Genomic DNA, 15,621 nt, shown 5'->3' with positions numbered 1-15,621 from the left:
ACTTAAGGAACTCTCCACAGATGGACCAAATGTTGGAAGACGTCCTGATCTAGTTTCTATTTGTGTCTGCCTGCTCTGGTCCTGCTCAGCTTTTCTGACACACAATTTTGTTCTGACAGAATGTAGAATGTCTCTAGAGTGAGATTGTGCTGTCAAGCTATATTCCAAGCTAACATGGCTAGTCTGCAGAGGGAGTACGATCTGGCTCGCCCCCTTGCTTGATGTACTACCTGACTGTGGTATTGTCTGAAACCACCTAAATAGGTCCCAGGGGCTAAAAATGGTTCAGAGAATTGAGTGCCTTGATCAGGGCAAGCATCTCCTAAACATTTATGTGCTTGCTTCTGTCCTTGGTGCCCCATTCCACTTGCACTTTTATCTCTCTTAAAACTGCTCCCCAAATAAAATCCAAAGCATCTGTGGTACTGATTGCTTTACAGAAGGGAGGGAGAAGGTGAGATCTGTATTTAAGGCTATCTGTTGTCTCCACCAAAAGATTTCTCTTCTGACAATCCCCAGCAATGGCATTTGAAAAGATAAAGGGTGTTGATGCTGGGATCAAAGAGATTTCAGATGTCATTGTATCTTTCTCATGTGAAGTCTTGACAGGGGTACCATTAAAAATCACAGTTGCCATGAGACACAAAATCCTGATGTATTCCTTCACAGTGGTCAAAGTTTGTGTGGAAAACCATACACACTGATCTCAATAAAGATTTCTTTTTCCCCTGTGGAAGACAAGCTCTTTGAACTGAGGTGTCTAGATGACATCCCAAGAACACATTGCTGTGAGAGGGAGTCAAGAAATACATTTGAATAATCTCTTGTAATCCCGGCTTCTGTAAGAGATCACTCACCCAAGAGAGAGATTCCTGACACTTTAAAAAAGACTGCAAAGATAAGTAATTGGACTAAATAAGGGGAAATAACTGGAACTAGACACATTGTGAACATGCTTGGTGTGGTGGATAATCCAAAGGGCGAGGTAGAGAACTAATAATGTAATCCAGACAAGCAAAAGCTTAAGAAAGGTCTGAAGTCTGGAGGAATGGGTATGTGATAAGCACCTTTTAAATCTAATGCTACCAGGAAATTTAAAAGAGGAAGAAGAGGTAACAGGCTGTGAAGTAACATCATTTTGAACAAGAAAACAAAAAAAGATGATGATAGTTCCAACAAACACAAGTTAGCACTTTTGTCTACTACAATCAGTAAACTTCTTCAGACGAAAGCGCTAACAATAAATTGTGTTTGTTGGAACTATCATCATCTTTTTTGTTTTCTGAAGTTTGTTTTAATATTTGGCTAGTTTCAATCATTTTGAATTAGGGCATTATCACCAGAACTGGTCTCCAAGCAATTTCTTTCTCTGGAACTAGGAACATCCTTGAATAAAAGCCCTTATTTACCTGGGAAAGAGGAAGTGGTTCTTTCACTCTTGGGGCAACATCTGATGAAAAACAAGAGGAAACAGAGACCGATCTAGAGGATGAAGAATGACCCCCCTAGAAAGCAGGAAATTCCTCCTACTGCCATCTGTAACCTTAATGAATGATATTCAGAATCCATTTTTCTGAAACAATCTGGTGCCAAAGAAGACTTTCTATAAGAAAAAGGGGGCCAGGGTCTAAAAGCCATCCAGGCATATTGGACTGTCCTTGGTTTTGGAAGGTTTGATGCTTCTTTTTGGAACTCCCTTGAATTTTTTCTTTAACATCTGTTTAATCTGAATTCTGTTGAGCCTGCTTATTCTGTATTCTGCCAAAACAGGAAGATGGGAAGAAAATCCTTTGGACTATTTATAAAAGGAAGGCTAAAAAATCTTAAGAGATTCTCTGAATCAGCTTGCCCCTTTCATCACACTTTTTGATCACCTCTGCAAAAGAGGGAACAAACACTAAATTTCTATCAAAGGGAGTATTCAAAATCGTATTTCTAACATAATCTGGAAGGTTGTGAGACTACAACCATGCAAACCTCCTTAAAACAGTGCCAGTGGCCCTGGAAGAAGTATCAACACAAGTCATACGCACACACACACACACACACACACACACACACACACACACACACACACAGAGCAAACAATGAGTAGTAACCTGTACACTACAAGAAACTAAGTTATTTAAAGCAGTTATAATGCCCTCCACATATTTAGACCAGCTACATAGACAAGGACTAAACGTGATGATGATTCAATTTACAATAAGAATAAATACAGCTCAAGGATGGTCAAACAGGATGATGCAATTGAGCTTCTCCACTTTCAAGTCATCATAGGCAAAATCTCATACCACTTCCTTGTAAGCTACAGGTCCCCCTCTATGACCCATAAACCCATAACACATATTTAAGCATAGTGAAAACATTCATCATCCAACCCAGTACCATATTGGGCAAATTTAATTACCCCACTATTAACTGGGAATTATATACAGCAACAAATGTGCAAGTGCAGAAATTCCTGGATTTTGTGAATACAAATTCCCTGGATCAGATTTGTCAAAACACCAACCCGGGGTGAAAATATACTGATTCTGGTCCTCACTAATATTGGTGAGTGCTGCACCACCCTAGTATAATGTCCTCCGTGGTAAGGTCTAACCACAAAATAGTCTCCTCTGAAGTAAAAAATAATACCTAGAACCGCGGCTAACCTTGGAATGTTCAAGAACTAATCTAAGGCTCACTTTGTAGTATTAAGTGATAACCTGGCAAAATTTCAAGCCCCCATAAACCATGAGAACACTGCTGCTTACACGGAACTGTTCAAAGAAACCCTATACAAACATTTTAACAGCTGCATAGAGGCAGCTATACCCACCAAGAGTAAGTACAGAACTAATTCAAAAAAACAAGTCACCATGGTGGAATCTCAACATCAATAGGTTGCATAACAGAAGGAAGAAAAGCATGGCAAAAATTATGAGGTGTAGCACCCAGCAGGATAAAAGAACTCTCATCAAACTAAACAAACAACTCAAAGGACAAAACGTCTATCAAAGCCAAATATGAGTAAAAGACAACCACAAGGCACTTTTTAGTGATGTCCGCAACCTCAAAGGTAATTCACAATTGTGTGTAGAACTCTTTGTTAATGGACCCAACTATATTGAGTCAGAAGACAGAACAAACATGCTTACAGACAAATAACTGTACCCTCTCTTCCTCTCAACCTCCCCTTAGAAAATGCCATCAAATATAACTCCACCTACTATCACTAGGGAACAGGTTCTCTATGCTCTCTTTAAGGCCAAGAACACTACATCGATGGGCCTAGACAGTACTCAGGATGCCTTCTAAACAGCATGAAACATTAGGCCATCTGGAATTGCTATTTAACTGTAGCCACAGCCTTTGCCCTCACGAATGGAAAACAGCAACAGTCATCCCTCTCTATACAAAGGTGGGCCATCTAAAGACCCCAAAACAACAGATCAATAACTCTCCCAACTCACATATGCAAAACTACGGAAAGAATCATCATGGAAATGATAATAATGACACAGGAAACCTCCAGACACTAGGCACAACCTAACATGGGCTTATCAAGGGCAGGTCATGCTTACTCAACCTGGTGGACTTCTTTGGGAAGGTCACCAAAGCAATGGATAAAGGCAAAATGGTTCACTCTGCCTACATTGACCTAGCTAAGGCATCTGACACAATACAGATCGGGGCACTGTTGATAAAAAAGAAGTTATGTACTCACCATAATTTTCCAGCTGAGTAGTTTTACTTCATTTGTCTTCAACCTGTGGGATACCGGATCCGTATCGGATCCGAGCCGGCAACTTTACTAGCATCTACTCCAAGCTCCACGCTCTTCCCCTTACCCATAATACACCTCCACTACCTTCCAACTCCCAGATCGAGTTTGCTGAATCTTACACTGATAACCCAACCTATAAAATACTTGTGACCTATAAATGCAGCCCGAGGCTGTTCCTACGCCAAAGGTCCAGGGGAAGGAGGGAGGGACGGCTGAAGACAAATGAAGTAGAACTACTCAGATGGAATGTTATGGTGAGTACATAACTTCTTTATCTGAAGTAGTTTACTTCATTTGGTCTTCAACCTGTGGGACAGAGTCCCCAGCTACTATACTCCTGGGAGGCCCTCATGGAAGGATATTCCGGAACACCACGGAAACAAAGGGTGCTCTCTTTCTGGAAGTCAAATCCAATTTGTAATGAAAACTAAATGTATGAGATGAGGACCAAGTAGCTGCAGAACAAATATCATCCAAGAAAACTCTAGAACAAAAAGCTGCAGACGTAGCCATCGATCTAGTAGAATGAGCTCTCACCTGACCAGGAGGGGACATGCCTCTGTCCTTATAGACATGAAGGATGCATGAAGAAATCCATCTAGCAATAGTGACCTTGGAGATAGGTTTCCCTAAAAAGGGTTTAAAGAAGGATACAAACAAATGATCAGATTTACGGAAATTTTTTGTCCTGTGTAAATAGAATCGTAACTGCCTATGAATATCCAGCAAGTGGAATTTGTATTCCATCTTGTTAGTAAAATTAGGAAAGAACACAGGCAAACTGATGGTCTGGTTGATAATGACTGGTGATACCACCTTAGGAAGAAAGGATGGACTGGTCCAAAGGGAAACCCTATCTTTGTGAAAAAACATATACGGAATTTTGATGGACAAGGCCTGCAGTTCTGAAACCCTTTTGGCAGAGTTAATAGCCACCAGAAAACCTGTTTTCCAAGATAAATGTTTCAGATTGGCTGTTGCAGAAGGCTCGAAAGGTGGAGCGACCAAAGCTTGAAGAACCATAGTAAGGTCCCATGGGGGAACATGATCCTTAACTGGGGGGGGGGGGGCATAACAAAAAAGTGCCTTTAATAAAGATTTTACACAGCCTGGAGGAAGCTAGAGAGGCAGAATTCTCTCCCACATGAAAATGAGAAATGGCAGCCAACTGAACCTTGACAGTAGAAAAACTAACTCCGTGTTGAAAAAAGTTGGCTAGAAAATCAAGAATGGCAGAAATAGGAGCCGTGAAGAGGTCTAAACTCCTTTGAGATGCCCAAAAGGAAAAACGTTTTCACTTGCTGCGATAAGCCTTCCTGGTCGAAGACTTATGAGCAGCCACCAAAATAGACCTAACTAAGGAGGATAATCCAGGAGTCCTAGCAATCACGGGAACTGGAGCAGCCAAGCTGTGAACTTCAAACTGTCCAGATTCTGATGAGGAACCCCCGAAGGGTGTGAAATCCGATCATGAATGGGATCCAAGGCGGAGCCAGAAGGTGAGACCAAAGAAAGGGAAACCATACCTGGCGAGGCCAAAACGGGGCAACGAGGATCACTTTGCTCCCCAGTCGACTAGCTTTCTGTAGGAACCTCGGAATAACAGGTACCGGAGGGTAAGCATATAGAAGACTGGGAGGCTAAGCATGTACTAGAGCATCTCTAAGGGACTCTCCGGCAAAAAGTTCAGAGCGAAAAATTTGCTGCACTTCGCGTTGGAAGGAGATGTGAAGAGATCACAGCAAGAGTGACCCTACACACAAAAGATCTGTTCCTCTACTGAAAGATTCAGAGACCACTCGTAAGGCATCAGAATAGTCTGACTTAGCCTGTCCGCTAGGATGTTGGACCATCCCAGAATGTGCGTTGCAATGAGAAAGCAACCGGTGGAGATCGCCCATTCCCACACTCTCAGGGCCTCGTGACAAAGGGGGTAAGATCTGGTTGCTCCCTGTTTGTTGATATACCAGACCACTGACATGTTGTCTGACTGAACTGCAATCACTCCCACAGGGAGAAAGGCATGAATGGCCTGCAACGCTAGGAGGACCACCCTCATCTCTAGAACATTTATGTGCAAGCTGGTCTCTACAGGGGACCACAGGCCTTGGACTGTCCTGCCCAAACAATGCCCCCCCCCCACCTGAGTTGGGAGGCATCTGTGGTCACTGTGGCTTAGGCTGGGCATGAAACAAAGGGTCGTCCCTCCAAAATGTCCAGAGAACACATCCACCATATGAGGGACGACTGACAGACTCGACTGAGTTGAATTGGATACGCCAACGGAAGTTCCAACAGGGACCATTGTACAGGAGTCCACTGTAGAATTCTTAAGTGTACCCGGGGCACATGGGAGAAGCGTTATGGTTGCCGCCATTGAGCCTAAGGCCCTCAACATTGATTCTGCCATTGGGAGAGGAGAATGGTAGATCAGAGAGACATGCATCCTCAGGTTTTGTACCCCTTCCGAGGTCAGGAAGTTTTTGCACTTTAAAGTATCTATCCCTGCACCAATGCAGTCTATCACCTGTACAGAATCTAGGAGTGATTTGGATGCATTGATTGTGATCTCCAAACGCAGGGGAAGGATCAAGAAATAATACCTGGTTTGGGAAAGTAGACGCCTGGTGGAAGCAGTGAGGAGCCAATCATCCAGGTACGGATAGATCTGAATCCCCTGAAGCCTCAGGTGAGTCGCTACCACCGCCGTCACTTTGGTGAAAACCCTGGGGCTGTGGTGAGACCAAAGGGTAGGGCTCGAAATTGGTAATGATTGACTCCTAGCCTGAAGTGGAGGAACTTCCTGGAGCTTCTGTGCATTTTTATGTGATAGTAAGCATTCTGGAGATTTAACAAGCACATCCAGTTGTTCTCTTGCAGGTACAACATGATGGACTGTAGTGTGACCATCTGGAACTTCTCTTTGGCAACTGACCGATTCAGGGTAGAAAGGTCCAGAATGGGCCTTAAGTCCCCAGTTCTTTTTGGCACCAAAAAGAACCTGGAGTAGAAGCCCGATCCAGACTGATCTGGGGGGACAGTTTCAATGGCTCATTTTTCTAGCAGCTTGGAAATTTCCTGCGCTGCTACCTCCCTTTGTGTGGGTGGTATGTCCGGGAGGTGTTTGGGAGATTTGGGGGGGACCCACAAAGTGGATAGAGTATCCTCTGGATATGATCTGAAGCACCCAGTGGTCTGATGTTATGGACTCCCATACCGCTAGGTGCAAGGACAATCATCCCCCGGCTGCCTCCAGAGTAGAGCAGTCGGGCCACCCCTCGGGGTTGCTGCCCGGGTTTGTCTGAGAAAGGTTCTCAAGACTCAAAATTCCTCGGACCCCCTCTGCCTCTGGGCCGGCATCCATTTTGTCCCCCTCTGCCTCTGGGGGAAGAACAGCCCTGAGTGTCCCAGGAATACTGTGACTTCTGGAACCACATCTTCTTTTGCCCTCCTTGGTTCTGGGAAAAGGACCTTTGAGGGTTCGAGAAGCGGATCCCGATGGTAGACAGTGTCCTCCCATCCTTCTCACTCTGGACTAACATCTCTCTGATGGTCTTACCGAAAAGAGTTGAGCCGTTATAAGGGGCACTGGAAAACAACGCCTTGAAAGGTTCTGCAAACTGACAATCTGAGCCAGGCGTTGCGCCTCATGGACAAGCCGGACCCAACCACTCTAGCCGCTCCTTCAGTAGCATGTGAAAGGAGTCACATGGACGTGTTGGAGACTGCTTTCAAAGTGGCCATCCTTGCAGAGAATGAGACCCTGTCCTCCTGCAACATGGACTTAGGGGGAGACTCCTCCAGCTCCTTTACCAGGTTGCGCTGGAGTCTCTTGACATGGGTCAGGTAGTTCAGCGCTCTAATAGAAAAGTTAGCTGAAACGTAAACCCGCTTCCCTAGGCAATCATCATCTGCAACTCTTGGTCAGGAGGATGAACAGAGGAACTCTCCTGGGATAATTTCTTCTTAGTGGCTGCTGCTACCACCATAGCATCCACAAGGGAGCACTTGTTCCATGCCTGCCTATCAAAAGGTGGACTGAGAATTTTGTCAGGTCTTTTGGGAATTGGTTCCACGGTGTCCGGCTCTTTCCATGCCCATAAGATGCTCAGGCCCACCAAGGGATCTTCGGAAGGAGACACCCAGGAAGTAGATGGGCCCATGCCGAAAGCCTCCAGGAACACGGACTCGTCAGGAGGAGGCTTGGGGGTAGACCAACCACCCCATTTGTGAGTATTTTCCATGATGTCTCCAAAGCAGACATCCTCGGGAGGTGACCTGGGGGAACCTTCCCCATCATCCAAGTCCGTATCCTCTGTGAGAGACTCGGGAGTCCAAGTGCCTCTTCTTGCATGTATGCTTGCGAGGCACCTCTCCGGTGGGGCTCTCCTGAGAGAACTCGCAAGCCACTTGTTCCTCAGAGGGAACAGTCTACGGCTCCTCCTGCACAGGCTGTCCCACTGGTAAAATGATGGGAATCGTAGAGAGAGCCGAGGGGGCAGTCAGGGGTCTCGATCCAGAGGAGAGAACCCTTTCTACCATGTCAAACGCTGAGGGAGAACGAACTTCCTGTGAAACCAATAAGGAGGCTGGTCTCCCCGGATCTGACAAGGGAATCGGGCCCGCAGTGGATGGAGCTTCGAGAGAGGGAACTTGGCCCGACACAGGCGGAGCCAATGAAAAAAGTTCCACTCCCTCGGATCTGACACACAAGCTCTAGCTCTGAGTGCGCCTCGGATCCGAACTAGTCAGATCCGACATGCTCCAGGCAGCTGTCAGTGTCGAGGAAGCAGGTACCATTGGCACTGACCCCCTGACTAAAGCCATCCTCGAGTCCGAGTATTCCGAACCCGATGGACGGATCGGAGAAGGAGAGATCGGTTGGAAAAAAGGAAGCAAGCTCCCCCATCCTGAGGGAGAGGGGGTTGGCAAGATGCCCATCTGGATCTGAGTATGAATGAACCTCATCATTTTATCCATGTCGACTTCAGATAAAGACTGGGTGGACCTCGACAAGGCCATGGAGTCTGACCTTGTGGGTCGGGGCACCGAGGCCCTAGATGCAGTGTGTGTCTCCTCCAGCTCACGGGAAAATCTCGTAGATCACAGCCAAGGGGAGTCATGGATCCTAAGAGTCTTGACCAGTGACAGGAGGTCCAGAGACCTCTTATGTTTTTCCCTCGACTTTGATTCTCTCTCCTTCTCTCTGCCCCTTTTCTGCTCTGCTTCCGTAGGCTTTTGCACAGGAGGTTGAGTCTCAGCCTGGAAGGCAAGAGAAGCCAGGGGAAGAGAAGGAGGAGAGGTGGCCACAGCAGCCGCTTTGGCCGAAGATGAGGCGACTGTCTCAAAAGAGGGAAGAAGGCCTTTCATGGCCAAATTGGCCTGTCTTTAAGGGCATGCGGGTTAAACCCCGCGTATATAGTGCAGTCTGTGTTAAGATGGGCCATGGCCAAGCACATGACACAGAGTGTTTCCCTCCACAGAGGATAACTTACGGCCACACTCAGTGCATCTTTTAAATATAGGCTTATCAGCCATAGTAACAGTGGAAAGAATAACTGAGAAAAAATATATCTTTATTTCTCACTGAAAACACCCACTCACCACACTCACACACAGAACAAATAGGGGGGGGGAGGGAAGCAAAAAACACACACAACTACTCTAAACTAAGCTAACAACTCTAAAATTAGAAAACTCAATGCACTACGCAAGGGGAGGAGAAAGGGGAAGTTTAGAGGAAAAAAAAAGATTTTCTAAACGTTTTACACCCACTTACAACCTGGAGCTCTGGAGATCACGATGCTTCAGCTAGCCACGGCAAATGAGATTTGGGGGTTGGAAGGTAGTGGAGGTGTATTATGGGTAAGGGGAGGAGCTTGGAGCAGATGCTAGTAAAGTTGCCAGCTCAGATCCAATACGGATCCGGTATCCCACAGGTTGAAGACTAAGATGTCAGGTATAAACCATTATGTCACCAGGTGCATAGCCAGCTGGCTCACAGACAGGACCCAGGAGATTCACAAAAAGGCCAGTCAGAAGCAGAGTCCCTCAGAGATAGATCCTGTGACTGCTCTGTTTTGGCATTTACTTCTCTAAAGTCAAGGCCAATATCAAGGGGCTCTGGCTAACCAAATTTGCAGATGACTGCAAATAAGGAGCAGTCACAGAATCTTCCACTGACACTAGTATTCCCCAGGAAAATAACTTGTATCAGAGCCATGGAGTAAAACTAAATGCCTAGAAAGGCATATCATCCTTTGGGAAGTCATCCACCCCTGGTAACTATCATATTGACAACAAATCCCTAACAGTCGACCCAGAAGTTAGGGACTTGGGGACATATGTAAACAGTAATCTAACCTTTGACCATCACGTGCCTACAGCAGTGAGAAAATCATTCTAAGTTGTTCAACTTACAAACAAAGGTATGGCATCTAGGTCCAAGGAGGTCACTGTTTCACTATACTTAGCATTCATCAGACCTATCACTGAGTACAATGCCCTCTTTGGTATGTATCTAACAAGGCACACCCAACTAATGGAACAACCAGAAAATCCAGAGATTCTTCACTAAAATAATATAGGGTTTCCTCAGTAAAATAATATAGGGTTAAGTAACATGTCATAAGCAGAGCGCCCCAAACTCTACCCTTGTATTCTGTCTCATACAGGCTTTGGAGGGGAGCTCTACTCCTAGCATATAATGCATTGCTGGACCTCACTCTGATTGGCCTCCTGCATATCCACAAAACAAATAGCACCAGAATTACCAGTTCTAAAGACTTAATCCTTGCCTGTGATATAAATAGGACCTGCTGGACAGACAGATGTGTACCAGAGAGACTACCCCTTCTCTGGAACAAGCTCCTCATCCATGTGAAGCAGAGTTCCCCCTCTAACTCAATTCAAATGCAACTAAGACAAATGGATGGGCAACAGGAAATTCATCCCTGGTTTGGCACTTGTCTCTCTAATAGACACAGGCAGCCTATAAATGGTTAATCTCCCAAGGCCCCTGCTTACATTTATTAAGGGTACAAGAACTTGACAATGATCTGAGATGTATGGCTAGGTTTAAAAAGGATCTGATGAAGTCTTGGATAATCAACAGGATTAAAGTGTTCATCTGTTATTATCTGTTATCAGGTTGTTATTCTTTTTTGTGTGTATATTAAAAAGTTAACCAGTGACTCGGGTTCCGCTTGATGTTGTAGGTTCAGCTGCCTCTTTTTTATTATTTTTAATAGCTTAATACTGTCTGCATATAATGCTTGGTCAAATGCTTTTGTTTGTTCACAACAACTTCCACTTTTTGTACAGTCAACAAAAACATGAACCCAATCAGCATATACACTTCCTATACTTCTTCAACATATACAACTGATTTTACTTTTTGGGATTCTAACTATTTTAAGTACAGAATAAAATGGCCTCACAGAGTTATTTCTATGACTCATCTGTATCATATTCTTCTCTATTTTGACAATTCTATCAGTCCATTTGATTGCAAATCATATACGCTTGATTTTATATGTCTGAATTCCCATTCATGCAGAAATATTCTGAATTCCTGACTTTTGCGTTGTGGTTTGTTGTCATCTATAGCAACACCACTTATTCCTGGTCTTGAGAATATAAATTAATGCATTAATCACTTATGTACCAGTTGAGTATGTTAGTTTGTTGACTGCAAGGAACTTGGGATAATATTACACATACAAGACACATGACTTATTTAAATGGAATAAAAAAATCTGCACCTACTTGATTTCATCTGTGATGTGGTTCTGGCTATGCCATTGTTTCTTTGCTTGCAGTGATACTGTAGCCAGCTGTGTACTACATGTTCTATATGAATTGATATCCCAGACCAATACACTACAGCTTGCTCATTCTTTGCACTTTAGTATTCCTAGGTTTTATTCCACGTGTCCTCTCAAGCATCTGTCTAGCTCATTTAGAACTATTATTTTTGTCATCTCTAAACATCAAAAATTAGATGTAACCTAATTCTTCCTGGAAAGAAAAATAAAAACTGTTTTTCTTTCCTTAAGAATTATGTTGTTCAGGTCACTCTTTCACTGTAATGTTTCTCAGCAATGGAACTGCCACTAGATCTCTGGAATTCTTTTATTTTTTCTTATTCTGTCATTGGTAACAGTGATATAATCTAAATAATCTCTAGTTTCTTTTTCCAGAATTTCTTTACACTACTCTGGCAAATAAGCTCTATTTGATTTATCTACTATATGCAATTCTGCCTGGACCATACCTCACTTTCAGATATTTCTGTACATTAAATAACACTATTTGCAAACCTTGGCAGTAAGCACAGAGGGTTAAGGCTCTAAGTTGTTAATCAGCTATTTCCTGTAGTCAATGATACAGGATTTGATTACTCTCACCTTCATGTGCCTACTGTACAACTCTGACTAAGTCAATAAACCAGATAGTGCTACCAGGTCACTCCTGAAAAGGGACACTGTCCAGACAGCTTACTTGGTTAACAGAGTTAAAAGATAATCTGGGAGATGCCTTGTATAAAGACTTTTTGAATGTGCTTTGCCAAAGCTTATAGTCTGTTTGCACCAGATCTACTTTAATCAAGAAATATTCATGGAATTTATTACAGTCATATATTTCTAACAGTTCCATTCATATATTAGGATACTTGTTTTGTGGAATTTTAAATACTCTTCACCAACAAGCAACTTGGTCTTCTCTGGCCGAGTATAGGTCCTATACCACTCTGGAATCTACCTTATCCACATTACAGTATTGTAGAAATCACTACTTCTGTGACTAGTTTTAGTTTCCAAGCATTTCAAAACCATTTCACAGGCTACACCTTGCTCTAACAGATCTCTCAAAAGCACAGTTATCTTCGACAAAAGTTCATAGATATAAGTACTAGGTTAGCTGCATTTGTGGGTCATTTTAAGCCAAGCCAGTTTCCCTATCAGTGCTCAAATTAACCTATCCAATTTGGTTATAGACTGGCCTTATCTACTCATGGTTGATAATTATACATTACCCCTAATGAGAACAAATAGCATCATACCATAGATAATTTGAGATCCATGCATGGGATAAAGCATTTAGGAGCTGTTCATTAGTAGTACAAGGGGCAGTCCTGGAGTACATTTTCTATTTCTCAACCATAGAAATAGGATGCGCTTGAATACAGACAGGTATGAACTTTGCTTTATGTGGATGGGGAGTCTGTTCCTCTGCAAGATATACCTGTCCCTCCAAACTGTTCTGTTGATGTTACAGAAGAGATTTAGATCCCTAGACTAAGTATTTCTGATGTCATCTGACTTGCTGATGTGCAGCAAATCCATCAGTAATGGGTCGGACAATGCCTTGTATGGCAGACACAAGGCACCCCTTAGCAGTCTTAGGATACAGAGTATAGTGTCAAGGCTTTAAGTCAGTCCATGTAATGCATGCTCTTTAGGCCTTGCATCCATTTATTAAGGTATCTCTGTGGGCATTACAGTTGTTACATGTGCCTGGATAGATACATGCCAAAGGGGGCATTAATATTCAATGACTGGCCTAATGAGGGCTGCGTAAAGGAGAACAGTCACATCCCTAGATCTAGACAGAATTCCTTTCTTTATAAGCTGTGCAGAATTGGGATTTCTTACAACCATGGACACATGTTGCTCAAAAGTTAGGCCACTACCCACATAAGCTTCCAAACCTCAAACAACTGGGTCAATTTTTGGGGGCATATGTCAATGTGGTAGTTCCCTGGGGTAGGTGACATATTAGGTGCAAACTGCATCACAATGCAGAATTCTTAGAAACCAATGTAAATGCTTGCTTGTCTTCTGGCTTTGGCTTTTGTACTACTTGTACTACTACTCTAATGTTTTTCGCATCAGGATTCAGTTTCTTTGATGCTGGAATATGATCCTCATAATTCAGATCTTTCACTTTTATTTAAGATGAAGTTATGCCACCACTTTGATATATTTAATGCTTTTATCAAGCTCTTATGTTTTTCTTATATCTGGCCACACAGTAATAATTATTACTACATCTTCAAGCATTTTCAGTTAACTGTATAGTAGCTCTTTAGAACACTTCTAATGTTGGAGAAATACCAAATGGGAGTCCAAATAATCTGTATTTTATTAATACTGTACTAAATGCATAGAACGTTGAGCACTTGGTCATCTATCTTTGTCTGCCAGAAACTCGTCTGCCTCTAGTAATTTGAAGAACCTATCATCTGGCACTGATGAGGTCACTTCAGCCAAAACAGTGAATATGTTTTTTTTAATCATCATTCACAGCTTGTGGATTACTAAAAATGTTAGTCTTATTTCACAAAAGCAACCATATTATTCAACTCGTTAGAATCCTTGATTTGCATCTAGTACGGAGAAGATCTTAGCATTGGGCAATGTTGAGAGCATGTCTTCAACTGAAAGCAATGGGTAATGCTTTCTTCTCATCACTTTATTCAAATATTTTGGATTAATACAGATGTCTTACTTCATGACAGCAATCATACTATTCACCCATTCTGTTAGCTATGACTCCTCCTTAATGACACTCAAGCTTTCCATTTGCTCCAGTTCCTGTCACTTCTACTCTTAGAACTACTGATACTTTTATTGGAAAATGTATCAGTGGAACCAGGATTCCAGTGTGCATGACAGTCTCTAACAAATGTCTTATACCTGTAATTAAATAAATATAGTCATGAAATACATTTCTGATACGGAGCTCTACATTACTGACTTTTCTGCAATACTGGCACTGATTCTTAATGTGTACAGGAATACATTTTCACTTTGCTTTTACACTGTTAATTTCTTTTACCATTCCTGGCCTCTCACAAGCCAAGAAAAAAAAAACAAAATACTGAGGGAATTAGCTCCCTTAAGTACTATAAATTGAAAAAAGATTTTGTACTGTAACGTTCCATTCATATCAGTAACCTTTAATCCAATGACTATTTCAAACCCTCAGTATTACAACATGAACACAGATTTCTTTTCCATGTCTTTTAGACTCAATGCTTCACAAGTGTTGGCAGATAAAATATTACATTTGGCACCTATCTTTAGTGCAAAATTAAACATGCAAGACATTAATTTTCAACATTTCTTGCTAATAATCTGACATTGTCCTCTTGTCTCTTGGTTTCTAGTACATTTTCATATCTTCACTTCAACATCAACAATTAATATGTTTTCACATTTCTGTTCAACAACATGAGCATTCTTTTAACACATGAACCTTCCTTTTACACATCACCTCAAAATTACTCTTTATACTACAGCGTTTACAAAACTGATAAAAACAAGACACTTAATCCTCCCGTGCTTATTGCCATACTTGGGAAATGCGGTTTGAAATTTTAGTTGCACCATACCTCTTACATAATTTGTGGGTTTCCTTCCCACTACAATTACTATTATAATGCATTTTTCATTTCTCACCTTCACCTTTTCAATGGCCTCACGTTTTACTTACACATGCTTATTTCTCCAGTTATTTCCTCAACCTGTATGCTTCAGCAAAACTAGAACTTCCACTGAGTGACCTCCCAAACCTCCTGTATCAGAGGCACATGGGATATATGCAAATGACCCTTATGAACATCAGGTGTTTCAGCTAATTGGCGATTCTGAATGCCCATGACTTGTTTCGTTGTTTTAATGGACAATTTCAGGCCAATAAAGCCAAACCCTACTAGCTGTGGATATGCATATTTCGGCCTTATGACCTCATCAGCACAGCACAAGCAGAGTGTTTGACTAAGCATAAGAAACAAAGGGCTGTTATACCCAGCTGATGTCCATTATCATTAGGGTCACTGCTAT

The 15,621-nt window shown here is 42.6% G+C and overlaps 1 protein-coding gene across 1 annotated transcript in view; it reads right to left on the bottom strand.

Annotated features, from left to right (window-relative positions):
* The window catches only part of RAB11FIP5 (RAB11 family interacting protein 5), a 2,272,349-nt gene that overhangs the window by 203,795 nt on the left and 2,052,933 nt on the right, over positions 1–15,621 (bottom strand). The gene's annotated exons all lie outside the window — the stretch shown is intronic.

The sequence above is a fragment of the Protopterus annectens genome, chromosome 2.part2 (assembly GCF_019279795.1).
Source record: "Protopterus annectens isolate FY-2018-M chromosome 2.part2, PAN1.0, whole genome shotgun sequence".
Taxonomy (NCBI): domain Eukaryota; kingdom Metazoa; phylum Chordata; order Ceratodontiformes; family Protopteridae; genus Protopterus; species Protopterus annectens.
The sequence above is the reverse complement of the archived record's forward strand: the minus strand, read 5'-3'. Positions and strand labels throughout refer to the sequence as shown.